At 36.0% G+C, this 17,661-nt stretch overlaps 1 protein-coding gene across 3 annotated transcripts in view; it reads right to left on the reverse strand.

Moving 5' to 3' along the window:
• The window catches only part of LOC150081781 (opioid-binding protein/cell adhesion molecule homolog), a 718,769-nt gene that overhangs the window by 189,464 nt on the left and 511,644 nt on the right, over positions 1 to 17,661 (reverse strand). The gene's annotated exons all lie outside the window — the stretch shown is intronic.

Here is a 17,661-nt window from a genome sequence, read left to right on the forward strand (position 1 = left end):
ATATTCCAAGTGCAGTTTCACAAATATCATAACCTCTCTATTTCTACAAGTAATTGTTTCACAAATTACTGACAGAACATCGCCAATTGTTTACATTGCACAGATAAATTCATTTTCCTGTATCATGCTCCACCAAATTTCTTTCTTCTACAGCCTTTTCTTAAATTCAACTTCCTGAAGTGTATAAGTTATTTTAGAAAGATTTATTACCCAAGTGTAAAACTATGCAGCATTCAAAACATAACTGCCACTTATCTGACCATCCATGAAGCCTAATTAAAGCATTCTGAATGAGTGCTGCTTAACACTGTTCTTTAACTATTCTCCCAATTGCCACATGTGTTAATTTTGGCATCATGCAAGGTATTCCTTTGTCAATGTTATTTAAGAAAAATCATCAGAAACAGAAGCAATCCAGCAAACAATCTTTAATGATTCCTCACTTCTAACCCTAGCCCACTCTGAAGTAGCCATTAATTACAATCCTTTCCTTCCTGTCATATAGCCATCATGTTTATCTGTCTAAAAATATCTTACCTATGATCTCCATATATTCCAGTTATATATCAATCTCTTATGAAGGCCAAAGCCAAATGCTTTGCTAAATAAACACTTTCAGAACTGGTTATGTAATAAGACTATCTTATACCATGAGAATAATTCAATTTAGTTCATTCAAGTGCTTATGACCTTGCTAAATCCAATCATCACAATTTTATGCAGATAAAATAAAAGAAGAGTTTGGGGTAAAATTAATATATGAATATATGGCAGTAGTTTAAGGTTGTTAAAAATCATAAAAGCTAATGTTACAGAAATAAAGAATTATAGCTAAATAATATTAACAACTAAATAACTAAATTAACTAAATAATAATAACAATTATTATTATTTAGCTATTATTCATAGATAAATAATAATAATTAATTAATTTTACACAGATTAAAATCTAATAAAACATACCTGATGAGAATTGCTCCATCTTGGCTGGCAAACTAAGACTTGCATAAGGATGCAAAGGGTTGGTTAGGTTTTTATATGTTATGCCAAAGGCTAAATGCCAACATATTGCTTATTGTGCAACTGACACTAATAATGCTGCCTCTAGTGATGTTTCTTTTGACCATACTACTGCCTTTCCCAGTGAGCAACCATGCAGTTTTCTGAAGGGGCTGGGATCTTTAGAAACTGAGTTATATTTATTCTCAATTTGACACCTGTGCCTAGCTTGCACATTCTCCATCTGTCTGTGAGACTTCTGATTCTACTGGTGATACTTCAACACCTAATAGCTGTGCTTCTGCAACATTGCCTCGAACTGATGTTTCTTTAAATGCTGATTCCACTTATGACACCTCTATGCAGCAATCTACTGCATACTCATGGAGTGCTGATCCCACCATTTCTTCTGAAAGTCATCATCATTAGCTATTTTCAATCCAATGAAGAATGAAGGCCTCTCCAGCAACTTTGCAGTTCCTTCTGTTTTGTACAATGGCCATCCATTTACTACCCACGAACTCATGAATTTCATCTGTCCATCTCCGTTATTGTCTTCCAGGTTTTCTTCTAGCTCCTCTTGGGTACCATTCTGTTATTTCCTAAGTCCAACTGTCATCGAGCTATGTATCCTGACCAAGACCATTTTAGTTGTTTAGTTTTGATAAGGATGTCCTTTACTTGAGTTTGCTGCCTAATCCATGTGTTTCTCTTCTTATCTAACTGTCTGATTCCTAATATAATTTGTACCATTCTTTGCTGTGTAGTTTTCGGCTTCTCTTCCATTCTTTTGGTGAGTGCCCAAGTTTCACTTACAAGTTCTGCAAATTGCAGTGTCGGGACACTAGGCACCTGCGAGGTGATCTGATCAAGGGTTGAGCAAGATTAATACTGATGGGATTCTTCCTCTAGCTCAGATTACGAACCTGAGGGGTCATAAATTAAAATTGAGGAAAGACAGTTGTAGAATGGATGTGCACAAATTTGCCCTTAGTCAGGGTAGTTGGTTTCTGAAACAAACTTCCATCTTTTGTTGTTTTGGAAGTTGATAGCATAAATAAATTCAAGGAAGAACTGGAAAAACGTTTAGAGTGAATGGATGTGGGAAATGGGAATTTATTTTTTGGCTGATGCTGTATAAGCTTGCTTTTTTTGCATCACATGCCTCTACTAATGCTAAAATCATGGTGGGGAGTATACATTGGTTCATTATTTTACGTCACAGACAAATTGGGATATTGCTCCTTAGTATGTGACTATATTTCCCAAATGCTATCCAACTGAAATTTATTCTTCTCTTGACTTCCAGCCATTTATCATTATTACAGCTAAAGACTTGTCCAAGATAAGTATATAAATCCAACTTTGCAATTTCTGCCCTTTCAATGATTATATCCCTTTCTGTGGAATGCTTGTTCATCATTAGTTCGAAATCCTTAATTGATTAAGGATTTCGAACTAATGATTAAGGACAACTCTCCATAACTGAGTAAGAGGAAAATCTTAATCAGTTATGGAGAGTTGTGATCATGGCTTATGATCACAATGCCATCTGAAAATCGTAAATGGTTCAAATACTCTACATTCACATAGACTCCTTTTTGTGACCAGTCCAATCTTCTGAAAACTTCTTCAAGGGCAGCAGTAAACAACTTTGGAGATATTGTGTCTCCTTGTCAAACTCCTTTCTCAATTTTAAATTTGCAATTGCCTTTGTCTAGTCTAATAAGGGAAGTAGCATTCTCATATAATTTCTTCAAAATTATAATGTATGGGATGTCTATGCCTTATCATTCCAGTGCCCAAAACTGGAATCCTTATGCTGATGGAGTCAATATTGTGTCTCCTTGTCAAACTCCTTTCTCAATTTTAAATTTGCAATTGCCTTTGTCTAGTCTAATAAGGGAGGTAGCATTCTCATATAATTTCTTCAAAATTATAATGTATGGGATGTCTATGCCTTATCATTCCAGTGCCCAAAATTGGAATCCTTATGCTGATGGAGTCAAAAGCCTTTTCATATTCCACAAGTGCTAGGCATAATGATGTTTTATATTCATTTGCTTTCTCCATGAGCTGTAATATTATGTGAAGGTGATCCATAGTTGAAAATCCTGTCCTAAAGCCAGCTTGCTCTTTCGGTTGATTCTCATCAAGTATTCTTTTTAATCTGTTAGTAACGACCCTTGTGAACAACTTGCAGATGTGGGACAACAAGCTAATTGGTCATTAATTTCCAATTTCTGATTTATCTAATTTCTTATGCAGCAAAATTATGATTGCATTATTCCACTCCTTAGGCATCGTCCTTCCCTAATGTATATTATGAAGAGTCTTGCCAGTTTCTGTGTCATGTCTCTTCCTCCTAATTAACAATGTTACAGTAACTTCATCTTCACCTGGAGCTTTTTGAGTCATCATTTTTTTTCAATGCCTTATCAGGAAGGATATCAGGTATGTCGTATGTGTTGCTAATTTGTGATCCATCCTCCCCACTGCTGGCATCATTCCCTTGCTCCTTATATAATACTTTATATTAGTCTTCTGCTATTTGAATTATGCTTTCTCTGCTATTTATAAATACACCATCACTATTCTTCAGATTCAGTATCATTTGCCTTTCTGTATTACTGCTCATGACTGCTTATTTAAATCCTTTTTTTCCCTTAATGCTTGTTCTTTTTTTGTGTGAAATCTTCTTATGTACTCTCTGAGCCTCCTTAAAATGGCTTTGCATAACTCAGTATACTCAATTTTGTCCTTGTCAGCGTTTATCTTGGCCTTCATTTGTCTTCTTTGGTTCATCATGACAAGTGTTTCTTGACTAATTTTTTCTTCTTTAGATTTCTTTTTTCCTATAGGTTTCTTGGGCTTTATCAGAAGGTTTTTCAGAAAGTTGTATTCCTTGTCAATATCTTGGTCCTGAAGGGTCTGCAGAAGCTCAAACTTGTTTCTAAGTTCCAGTACATACTGCTTTTTCTCATCTTCTGTTATCTTAACCTAACCCCAGGGGCTCACATCTGGTAAGTATGGGCTTAGCACACCAGGGTCCTGAGCTGGATATCATCATTCTTCTCTTTCTTTGTGATTCCCTTCTACTTTTGACTCTCTCTCTCTCTCTCTCTCTCTCTCTCTCTCTCTCTCTCTCTCTCTCTCTCTCTCTCTCTCTCTCAGGGTAACTTGGGGAATTTTCTTTCTTTCTTTTTTTTTTTGGCTGGTGCAGCATAAGTCTCAGGCTTCCTTGCACAATGTAGCTAATAATAATATTAATATTAATTAATAAATATTAATCTGAAATATCTTTGTATTATTTACTTAAGTCAGTTTTTTCCTTTTGTTTTCTTACATCTACAAGTGTGCATCTTATCATTCTGTTATCATTTCCAACATTTACCTTGTTCAGGATGGTAACATCATTCACAATATATCTTCTGTTAGTGAGGATGAAGTCAATTTCATTAGTTGTTAATACATTTGAGCTCCTCCATGTCCACTTTCTGTTCACTCTTTTCTTGAAAAAAGTGTTCATTACTGACAACATTCCTTGAGATTCTGCAAATTCCACATCTTTCACCTCTTTCAACAATTCCAAAATTTTCTAGTTTCCAAAATACATTTCTGTGCTGTTTTGTCTCTTTCCAACTTTAGCATTGAAGTCCCACATAATAATGGTGTAGTGAGTTTTTGTTCATCAAGAAGTCTTCAATTTTGGTTTATGTTTCTTCAACCCCTTCATCATCATGGCTCAATGTTGTTGCATATATCATTATAACCTTTAGTTTGTACCTCTTAGAAATCCTAGTAGTAGTCTTGACACCCTTGGTGATGTACTTTTGAATTACAAAATGTTTTTAATACCTTTATGGACCAGAAAGCCAACTCCACCTTCACTCTTCCCATTGTTGTATATAGCAGATTTCCACTTGATAAACTTGTAAATGATTAATTTCTTCTTCTTGTTTCAGCCAAGTCAATGATATTCCAATTCACATTTTATAATTCCTTTTCCAGTTCTAATATCCTATTTTCACTGATAAGTGATCTTACATTGTAATACGCCAGATTTAGTTTCCATGAATGGCAGCCTGGTTGGACCTAGAGATTCTTTGCACCGTCTGCTTCCACTCTAATCCTCTCACTGCCATAAGCGGGGAGTGAAAGCCACTGGGGACTGAGGGCCAGTTGTTTTTTCATGTTGTCATATTTAATAAAGTGCTGGAGGGTTTGGTCTTTTCCCCTTCATGCTGACTAGTCATCTGGAACAGAACCACTCTACACATTTGTTACCACCAAAGCGATGTAATAGGGCTTACTAATGAGAAGGCGTGCATGAGTGGATTTTAGGGAGGCAGGCCAACCAGACTTCTCCTAAATCTTCTAAAATAGAAAGATATTGGATCCATCAGTGTTTTAGACTGATAACACACAGAATGCTGGTTCCACTCTAATTTCTTCTGAAAGTAGTCTCCTAAAAGGTCCCACTATAACCTTTAGTTTGTACCTCTTAGAAATCCTAGTAGTAGTCTTGACACCCTTGGTGATGTACTTTTGAATTCCAAAATGTTTTTAATACCTTTATGGACCAGAAAGCCTACTCCACCTTCACTCTTCCCATTGGTGTATATATTCCACTCTAATCCTCTCACTGCCATGGGGGGGGAGTGAAAGCTACTGGGGACTGAGGGCCAGTTGTTTCATCATGTTGTCATATTTAATAAAGTGCTGGAGGGTTTGATCTTTACCCCTTCATGCTGAATAGTCATCTTGAACAGAACCACTGTACACATTTGTTATCATTTTGGTGGTAAATAGAAAGATATGTTACACCTACCTAGGCATCAGTCTCACCACTACAATTCGGCAGGAGTCCCCCCCACTTGTGGTCACTGCTCCAAGCATGGCCACACGCTTAGAGAATGCAATCCTGAACCTTCAATAAGTGCACGTTGTAAATCTAGAAAGGATTCCAGATACTCTGTTCATGATCCACAATGTCTGGAGTTTATAACAGCTAAAGAACCGATATGCTTAAGAACAAACTATGAGTAATACATTTTATAACCATTCTTCTACTGTAGATGGCTCTATCACTTCTGACTTATGTATCATTCAACAATGCACACAAGTCTTGTCAAGATGCAGATGAAGTTCAGCAATATCTGGATGTTAACTAGTTTGATATTCTAGCCCTTCAAGAACCATATTTTTATTAAAGCTACCCTCTGTCCATTCATGTTCAGTCTGACCATGGTGAGCCATGTTCTGCATTTGTTATAACAAATGCTAATCTGAACGTTGTAAAAATCAATAGCCTTACCACACAACTGTCTGTATTCGTGTTTTGATTTTCTAGCATTTGTTAGTTTCTTTACAGTGCCCACCTACTTCTGATATCACTGTTTATTCCACACATTTGTTCATCATGTCAGATCTCAATGCAAAGCCTTCTCAGTGCAAATTCTGGTTTTTCCTCTTCTTTTGACACTAAGGAGGCAAACTTATTGAAGAATTCTTACTCTCTCATCATCATGTTACTCTCAACCAGCCTGACATGTCTTTTACCTTCAGCTCTACGTCTGGAGGGAGTAATATTGACATAACTGTAACTTCATACGCTAATACTTCCACTGCTTCTGATTGGTCTGTTTACTCTGGCATTTGCTCTAGTGATCACAGAGCTATTACCTTTGTGATTAAGTTTTCCTTTTCAAATACTGCTTTTTCTCTGCAGGTAATTCACCACTTTTCCCCTTAAACATATACTCTGGTCTCGTTTTGATGATGTTTTTCAATTCTCATTCTCAGACCCTTTGATGAATGCTATTGCTAATTTTTCTGCATCTGACTATGCTCTGTATGTCCAAGATGTTAAAGGCTTGCTCTCGTGCCGCTAAGAGGAAAGTGTTACCTAAATATCCAACACCGTGGTGGAGTCATAATTTGACCATCTTTAGCCATCATGTTTTTCTTGCTCACTGATCCTTTCAACAACATCGTATGAGCCGGCCAACTGCAGTTGTTGAGCAGCTTAAAAATGAATATTGTCACCTCAAAAAGGCAATATGCCAAAGCCATAAATGACAGTAAAAGATCCACCTGGAGAACATTTGTTCTAACTGCAAGTAGTTCTGATCCTGGGGTTCATAGTCTCTGTAGAAACAAGGTTCACTCTCCAGAAATTTACCAGTCCTTTGACTTTCACAATGCTAAAACTCTAATTTCTACCATTTTCAATGCTATTTGGATGCACTTCTTCCCTTAGTTGACCCCAGTTGTGGTCACTGAGGCAATGCTGTGACCTACCTATTCATAAACAAATTAGATCTCTTGCGTTACTTCTGAATCCACTCCTTACTTTGCCATGGCAGAGGTTGATTTGGCAATCTCTAAAATCAATGGAGTTGATAACCTTGAGAGGATTTTAATCAAATGACTACATAAACTCTATCCATCTATCTTTGTTACACTCTATAATAAATGTTTGAATGAGGCAACTTTTCCTGTCTTTTGGAAGATGCCATTATTAAAATTAATATCCAAACATGGTGCTCCTACTCCTGCTAAGGTTTATCATCCTATTGCATTACTGTCCGACTTGAGTAAAACCCTTGAGCAACTGATGCCTGTCTAGATTGTTTTTTTGCTGAATGTTCTTTAAATCCCTCTGACTAGTTTGGATTTCGTCCAGGGTGTGAAACTGAGCAGGAGGAGGCCTTGGTTGAACTTCTTTCCAGAGTAAACAACTGCACATTTAACTATGCTATGGCATTTTCATAGATTTCTCTGGAGCCTTTGACCCCTTTAGTGGAACAGCTTTTTTTGCTCGCCTCTGGGTTGCTCAATGCACCTCACAACTCTACAACTTAACCTGCAACTACTTTCTCCACCCCTCTGTCCAAGTCACTTCTGGTACTCGACAACTTAGTTGCTCTGTCTCTCATGGATGCCTACAAGATTCAGTGCTCAGTCTACTCATGAGATTTGGTTGAAGATGAATGGCTGTTCAACTCCCAATGCTTCTAAAATTGCATATGCCAATGATCTAACACTTTTTGCCCTTGGAAATTTTCATTCTTCTTTGGAAAGTATACTGCCAATAATATCATGAATTATCTGTTCTCATGGTCCATTATTAATAAACTTACGATTTCTCCTGACATGACTAAACTTCTTTATCTGAAGAGCAACCTTAACATTTTCAGGCCTACAACTGTTAAACTTTTTGATCACTTTCTCTCTCCATGGTTAACTCACATAAATTTCTGGTATTATTCTAAATTGTAAATTAAACTTTCAGAAACATGTCTTGCACCTTCATGATAAAATAGTCAAGTATGCTTCTGTTCTTGTCCATCTGTCACATCAATCCTGGGGTATTAACTACTGTACACTTCATTACTGTTGTTGATTTTTCTTGGGTTTTTCCAGTGTAATGGCTACTTAGGCCATATTGCACCTATCAGTGTAGTTAATACTACTTGTGTTGGCTTCTATGGAAGCAATCAGAAATGGTCATATAAACCTATTCGTTTCAAAGAAGAGAAAAATTCTGTGAGATTTTTCACCTATGATATGGCAAAGTGACAATTCCTGTAAGTTTGAGAGAGATGTGAATGGAATTAGATGGGAGTTGTTATACAAGGGACATTCCAGGAGAATATATGTTTTACTGTGAATAGTCTGTGGAAGTGCGTAAACTGCAGAGGGTCATTACCTGATAATAGGAATAGATGGGTCAGATGAGTGTGGCCTATTTGGGTTCTGGCTAGGATTACTTCTTCTTGTTTGTTTGTATGGAAGCTGGAAGTTCATAACTGGGTAAAGGTTAAATTTCAAGAAGTTTGTTATGTATATGTGTTTGCCACAGAAGTGTCTGCCATCCCTTACATACATTTTGTATATGCATTTGATATTAACTGAATGTGTACCCTTAGTCTTTTTGTACAAAGCACTGTTTGTTCTAATTTTACCTATGGCACTGGCACCCGGTTTTGGTATACTAAGAAGATTGCTATCCAAAAGAATTTCTCCTAAATCCAAAGACACATGCTCTTAATGATGAGTAGATCCAGTCACATTGTCTCAATAGCTGCAGCAGCCTAGAGAGCAAGTTGTTGGGAATTTCAAGAGCTGCTGGGAGTCATCATGGAACAAGTAAATACATGGGCTGTGTTAGGGTAATTAAGAGTAAGAACTGGTGCATGTACACCAATGCTAAAAGTATAATAAATAAATTTGATTAATTTGAAGTGCTGATCAAGACATCAAAGGCAGATATTGTTGGAATATCAGAGACATGGTGTCACACAGATATAAGCAGTGCAGAATTAGAATTTGGGGAGTACAATATATAGAGAAAGGATAGACAGGGTAGAGGGGTTTATGCTGTTAATTAAGAAACACATAAAATCTAAGGAAATGCATCCAGTTGACATGGGTGGAAAGTGAATGTTGAGTCAGTTTGATGTGACATAAAGGGAAAATGAGATGAGAGTAGGTGTGCGTTATAGTGAATCTGATGAGTATAATGAGTAATTGTGCAGAGAAATAGAGTGGGCCAGTAAATCAGAATGTCTTATAATGGGGGAATTTAACTTTCTAGATATTGACTGGAACTAGTGGATTGGTCACTCACATGATAGCAAGATCTTTGTGGATTTATTGGAGGATTGCTTTCTATAGCAATGTTCGATGGACAATCAGGAGTAATACTCTTCATCTGATTATCAGCAGTGATGATTTATACATTAGGAATTTGCAGATAAAGGAACCAGACAATGATCACAGTGTACTGATGTGGGATTTAGTTAAAGATGTAACTACCATCAGGGTAAAGGAAGGGATTTTGCTTTCATAAAGGTGACTACAGTGTCTCTGAGAGTTTTAAAATTCAATACAGTTGGATCAAGAGATGATATTACCAACAGTGAATTCTAAATGGGAAGCCTTCAGGGACTTAATCTTGAAGGGTACTAGCCTGTTCATACCAACTAAGAGATACTGTTCAAGGTTCAGGCCTAAATGGATGTCAGAGGAATTAATAAGGCTCGTGGCAGAGAAGAAAAATGCATGGGATGTATATAAATTACCAGGCGACACAGAAGCCTACTGCAGATATAAGTTAGTCTGTAATCAAGTCACAAAGGAGGTTAGGCAGGCAAAAACATTACGAGAAATCTTTTGCAAAGGATTCAAAGAAAAACAGCAAAGAGTTCTTTACTTATATAACTCTAGAAGGAAGGCAATGAATCAGATTGGGCCAATTAACATAGACAGTTCGACTATTGATGAACCTGCTCAAGTAGCTGATAAACTGAATGAGTATTTTGCATCTACATTCACACATGAGGAGTTATTCAAGGAGGGGAAGGCCAGATGTTTATCAAACTCTAACAGGGAGCTAAGTGATTTTGTAATATCTGAGAGCAAAGTGCAGGAGAAGTTGTTGAAGTTAAACATAAAAAAAGCACTTGGGGAAGATGGAATCTATCCAGTTATACTGAAGGAGGAAGCAAGTGAAGTAAGCAAATGCTTAGCCATAATTATGGGAGCATCCTTGGAGTCAGGGGAGGTCCCCATGTACTGGAGATGTGCAAATGTATCCCCAATTCACAAAGTGGGTTCAAAGGGTGGCTCAAATAATCATAGACCTGTTAGTTTAACTTCTATTCCAGGGAAAATAATGGAGTCACTGGTTAAAGAAGTGATGCAAGATCACCTAGACAAGACTGCAGTAATAGTTCAGACACAGCATGGGTTTGTTAAGGGGAAGTCTTGTCTGACCAATTTGATTGGATAATATGATGTGGTCACAAACGAACTGGATGGAAAAAATAATTTTGATAAAATATACTTGTATTTCAGGATTTCAATTTGATACTATTGCACATGGAAGCCTGCTATACAAATTGGAGCGGTATAGCATTAAGGGCAAGTTGCTGCAATGGAAAAAGGGATGGTTGAGTAGGAGATGGCAGTGAGTGGTAATAAATGGATGCTGTTCTATGTGGACTAATGCTATTAGTGGAGTCCCCCAGGGTTCAGTGCTGGGCCCATTCTTGTTTTGTGTATTTATCAATGATATCGATGAAGGTAAAAAAACTGCAGCCATTATCAACTCACTGCAGGATGGAAGCCTCTTCAACAATATCAGGCTTAATGTCCAAGTTTGCAGATGATACAAAGGTTGGAAGGGTTGTGAATGATAGTAAAGACAGTATGCTACTGCAACAGGATTTAGAAAAGTTAGGCAGATGAGCTAAGAAGTGGCAACTGAAGTTTAATATTGAAAAATGCAAAGTACTGTATATGGGTAGCAGTAACCCAAGAGAAACATACCAACTGTGTGGTTCTACACTCAGGGAGGTGGAGAATGAAAAGGACCTGGGGATAATTGTGCAGTCAGATATGAAGTTTTTTGAGTAGTTCAGACAGGCTGCAAGAGTAGCTCATGGTGTCTTGTCAATGATATACAGGCATTTTGCTAACAATGATAAGGAAGTGATTGTCCCCTTGTATAAGGTAATGGTCAGGTCACACCTTGAGTACTGTATACAGGTCTGGAGGTCTCATTTTAGGAAGGATGTAGAGCTGCTGGAACTGGAACAAGTACAGAGAAGGGCAATGAGATTGGTAAGGGAACAAAGGGTTGCTCTTACCAAGAATGATTTAAGTTCTGCAAATTGCAGTGTCTGTAGATGAGACACCTGTGAGGTGATCTAATTGAGGTGTATAAGGCCTTGAATGGTTTGAGCAAGCTCAATGCTGATGGGATTCTTCCTCTTGCTCAGATTACTCACCTGAGAGGACATATATTCAAATTGAGGAAAGAGAATTGTAGAATAGATGTGCAGAAATTTGCTTTTAGATAGAGGGTGTTTGAAATTTAGAACAAACTTCCATCTGTCGTAGTGGAGATCAGAAACTTAATAACTAGATTCACTCCAAATGCTTATCAAACTAGATAGGCATTTGGAGTGAATGAATAGGTGAAATTGGACTAGTTTTTTTTTTTTTTTTTTTTGGCTGATGCTATATAAGCTTGCTTTCTTGCATTGTATGCCTCTACTAATGTTAATGCTATTAGCTAAAGATAAAATTAAGATTAAAATTGAATTCAGTCTTAATTTTATCTTTAGTTAATCTAATTTAGTGGTACTGAGGCTTCATAATCCAGTCTCATTTCATCGATCAATAAGTTGTATGTATAATATCTTATGTAAGGTGGCCCCGAAATGCTAGTTCTACTCTGCTGTGGTACTCTGTGATGACATAGAAACTCTGTAAAAAGGCCAGAAATGTGTGTAGTACTATGTATGCTCTGCATATGTTGTTATGTTGTTGCATCCTGATATCCATCTACTTCAAGGAGGTGGGCCAAAACTGAGCAAATGCAGCAAACTTTGGTTGCCATGCACTAAATGTTCAAACCATTCAAAAAATGAGCAAATAAAATAAAGTAATAAAAACGATAAAAATAAAATTAAAATAAGTAAAAATGAAATAAAATTAAAATAAATAATAGAAAATAGATTGATAGCAAACTACCAAAAAAAAAAAAAGAAAAAAGAAAAACAATCCCTCACCTTGCCGGTGCAAGCAAGACAAACAGAATAGAAGAAAGAATTAAAAAAGTGAACACTTGATAGACAGACAAAAGGAAAAGACATGAAAGAGGGGATAGAGGGAAGAGTTAAAGATTCCACACTGGATAACCTGTGCCAGCAGATGATCTCACCTCAGGATCAGTGTGAAGACAGGAATCAGTGATCATTTAGCACTGTACATGTATGAGTAGGAACCGTCCAAGTTGAAGGTGGTTACTTCAGCTAAAGATGGTGGTAGTGACGATGGTGGTGGTATCACGAATATATCTTCCTACTGGAAATTATGGAATATTACATCTAACTCAGCCAACCTCCCATACTGTACACCTTTTTTATGCTGAGAGAGATACTTCCCAAGGTAGGGTCCACCAAAATTGCAATCTGTCTCATGACTGCATGTTTTATGGAATCTTTCACCATTTTCTCTGACTGGTAGATTGAAATTCCGTATGTTCCACTGTGGGAAATGTGGAATTTCAACAATGTTACAGTTATCACATTCTCACCACAACACTGGCAGGATGTAGCACTAAAATCTTCCTTTTCAACAAAATAAAAACTGTTAAGAGAAAGGCAAAAAAAGGCTTCCTCTGAACATAATACTCAGTTCTGTGTTCATTATTTATAAGGCTTAAAAATTGTCGGTTTCTAAATTCTAAACCTTTCCAGCAGATTGAGCAGGTTGGCAGATTTATGACAGTAATCCACCTTCAGCTCAGTGGATGTGTATCTCAACCTTATTGCAATAATTCCCTCTCTTCCTTCTCTTTTGACACCAATATCTTGAAAAAAAAAAGAAGCTATTAATTCCTTGCCATTGTCCAATTCTCCTAGCTCTGATCTTATCTTCAGTTTTGCTGTTAAGTTATCTACTATATATACAGTAAAATCTCGTTAATACAAACTCAGTTTATACAAAGTAATCATTTATATGAAGCACACACCATTCCCCTGTGAAAGGATAGGCTTTTCTATGTAAACATATTCGTTTATTACAAAATTCAGTTAATACATATTACAAAGTTCTTTTTCACCCCTTGAGAAATAAATATTGTCATTTTGTATGTTTAATACAAATCTTGGAAGAGCGATCCAATTATTGCCCCTTGCCACCTGGCTCTCTACTTCCCAAAGGATGGCACTGACTTGTTAGAAATTAGCTTTGTGTAAACAAAAGCAGCTTATGGTAGCTACAATGTCAAGTGCACTCTGAGAAACATCTTTCTGAAGGATGAGTTGTTAAATTAACAAAATAATAAAAAGTTTTTCTAAGTTGTTTACATGTACTCCCTTGCTCTCCATGGGAATAAGGTCAGTTGCAATTGTTACCCGGGTTCAAAGAGTCTTTTGCTATCGTACAGCAATCTATTTTTTGTGCCATTTTATCTGAGATGATGTCTTTTGTTTATATTTAATTTTATCTACCAGTGTCATGGTGACAAAACGTAGATGGACAAAATTAAGCCTGGAAATTAAACTAAAAATTATACAAGAGGCTGATACGATGGAAAGAAGCAAAATGGACATTGCAAAGGAATGCAACGTCCCTTTACCTACAATACTGAAAAACCAAAAAAGACTTGAAATGCATGATACTGGAGCAGAGATGAAAAACAGGAAATGAATTTGTGGTGCAAAACACGAGGAGCTTAAAACAAAACTTTGAGTGGTATCAAAAAATGAGTGCATCTAATTTTGCAAGTAAAGGAAAATTATCTAGCTCAGCAACATGGGATTAGCGACTTCAAATGCAGCAGTGGCTGGCTCCAAAGATTTAAAGACAGGAATAACTTGGTTTCACGAAATGTTTGCAGTGAGTCTGGATTAGTCGACAAAGAAAAGGCTACAATATGAGGGAAAGGATATTTTTAATCTTGACGAGACAGGTTTATTTTATAATTTCCTGTCAAACAAAACATTTGCTGTTCGAAGAGAGTCTTGTCATGGTGGAAAATTAAGTAAACAAAGACTCATTTTTCTGTTATTCTGCAATTCAGATGGCAGTACAAAACTTCGCCCACTTGTGATTGGTAAGTTTTCCAAGCCAAGATGTTTTAAAGCAATTAACCAACTTCCCTGTGATTATGAGGCCAATAGAAGTGCTTGGCTTACGGTCAAAATTTTTCAGTTTCAGTTATCAAAATTGGACAAAGAATGGTTTCAGAAAAAAGGAACATTTTGATGATTCTAGACTGTTGTACAGCACATTTTGCCCAGACACTTAATTTTAATGCAACCACTGGATCAAGGCATTATTTATATCCTCAAGAGAGCATATAGAGCCCGCCTGAAAAGGTATTTAATCCACAGCATAGGAGGAGGGAAAAATTCTCAGCAGACGAATGTGATAGCAACAGTGAGGAATTTGAAGGAGCATATGGATTTTGTTGGCGAATTTGAGGAGTTTGTGAAGGTGGATGATGAAGTTGCCACCACTGCAACGCCAACAACAGAAGAGGTGCTGGGTACCAAACAAAATGATGGTTTTGTTACTAGCAACAGCGAAAGTGAAGAAGTGCCCACACTGCCATCTAAAACAGATGCCCAAAATGTATTGAACATAATAGAGAATGTGTTGGTCTGCAATAACATTGATAAAGAAACAACTATTGCATTTGATAATGTCTGTGCTGTAGTTAAAAATGCATATACACGTAGGACAAAAACTGTGCAAACAACATTGGATTCTTTCTTTAAATTAGATTAATTTATTAAAACGTTAATGGTTTGTATGTCTCCTTTTATATTAAGATACTAAAATATTGTATACATCAAAATATATACTGTACAATATTTTTATTTCCGTTAATATTGCTTTTCTCTTAGTTTATCTTACAAATAAAATAAAATCTTAAAAAAATATTCCTATTACTGTATTGTTAGACAAGGCTTTTGTTTTTATTTTATTTTTATTATTTTATTTTATTAATTTATTTTTGATATTATTATTATTCTTAGATATACAGTAGGTACCAAAAAAAAAAAAAAAAAAAAACTGTAAAATTTTGACACTTTTGGGGGACCTCATTACTACAAAACGTAAAAATTTAGGTCCCTTGAACTTTGTATTAACGAGATTCCATTGTATCAGAATCCCCAATCACTGCCCTAAAAACAATACTTTATTTGCCCTTGGAGTACCTATTTTATCTTTCAAATTCCCAAAACTCTAATAAAAAAAAGTTTAAAGATTTGAAGCCCACTACTATTCCTTTTCATTCACTAAAACTGTTTCCGGAGTTCTGTAGTGCACAACATGAGCCTTGGTGTAACAAATTTTTTTTTTTATGTAACAATGGCATGCATTTTTCTGTTTTCTTTTTGACCCTCCACAATCCCAACTTCCCTGAGCTTAGGGTCCTGGAATAACCTGTACTTTATATCATAAGATGATATGTCACTGCACAAATCTAATCCACCTATCTTAACATCAGAATTCCATTGTCCCCATATATATTTTGGAAAAAAGGGTGTTTCTACAAAAACTTGCTTGAAACTACCTTTTATGCAGTCCAATCTTCTATACTGCTTAATTTGTTGGAAAAATTGCACAGGATACAATGATCTGCTTCATTTCATTAGGAACCTGCTTGTTGATGAAAGTATCTGATAGGTGTGCTTAAGAGAGTAGTTTTGGTTAGGATTCCTCGAGGGTCCTTTTTCTCTGCTCTACTTTTTCCTACTGAACTGTCACCTCTGTTGGTTATGAATATATCCCAGATTTTTTATGCTGACGGTGTTATGATTTTTGTCATCTTCACAACTGAAGGCTGTGGCTTCTTAATTATATAGCAATGTATCTATCTCCTCTGTTGTCAAACAAGCTGATCTTTAACCTGGAAAAAATTGCATTGTTGAAGTTATGTGGGGGTTTTCATCTACTTGGTCCACATGTCTAAAACCTTCAATGGCTTTAAAAGTATTTTCTTTGATTTCCAAAGAAAATTACAGAAATTTTTCTTGGTTATTGTACAACGAGTAAAAATGCAGATGCAACTTATGCCTACTCTTGATAATTAAATGCATATAAAATCAGAGAGGACTGCTCATCTCCAGTTATTGAAGCAGATGCTCTTAATGCTTTATTAGCAGTACATTCAGCCTTATACTTTCTGGCTTTGCATCACAGAAGTCTGGCTGGTGTCCAGTTGTTCAAATGTGCAGGTTTTTCAATTGACATTTCACTATGAGTCAAAGATAATAATATAGAGTTAATAATCAAACAAGAGAGGATAAAAAACTATGTATAAAGTTCTATATAGGTGTTTTATTTTCAACAAAATTATTTTAAATATTTGTTTTTAATACAAACAAATAGCACGTGTGCAGAGCAAGTGGGTTAGATGGTTTTACATGATACATCCTTAGCTTGGAAGAGGTTAGTAAAATCCAAGCCAATAGCCTAATTACCCATTTGTTGAATAGTATCATTGCAACAATACAATTTACAATAATTCCCCTCTAGCGAAGCTGCAGATAACACCACTTCTGCATTGCATTTTTTGTGACTGATCAGATTTACTCGGTTGAAGTGCCCCCAGGGATGATTCACATAAAAAATGTATTTTTCACAGCTGTGTTCAGCAAATGTTGAAGATAAAGGTTCATCAAAAAGTAAACAATACTGAATTATCCCTTTCCAATATTTATGGTTATACATGGAGTAAATTTGAATCCCATTAAGGGGATGTGATGTAAGGAAAAGAAAAGATTTGTAGAAGAAGAGATATTTACCTCAATATGCTACTCTCCAGAAATTAAAATGAATACAACATTAACACTAGAATGATTACAGTAAAAAATAAATGGAAAACAATTAAAAAATCAATTGAACACAATTAAAAATTAATTTAAAAATTTAAAAAAGATTAACGTAAATATTGAAAAAAGATTTTTCTTCCCAAAGCTAACAATGCTTTTCGACCATATGTCATGATCACAGGAATGAAAATTACAGACTATGTCTGAGCACGAATCTTAAATACAGATTATTTATCTTCATGCAGAGATGTAAAAAACCATGAATCAGAGATTAGACGGCGAACATTAATAGAAT

The sequence above is a fragment of the Mastigoproctus giganteus genome, chromosome 8, assembly GCF_048544385.1.
Source record: "Mastigoproctus giganteus isolate SK-2022 chromosome 8, ASM4854438v1, whole genome shotgun sequence".
Lineage (NCBI taxonomy): Eukaryota > Metazoa > Arthropoda > Arachnida > Uropygi > Thelyphonidae > Mastigoproctus > Mastigoproctus giganteus.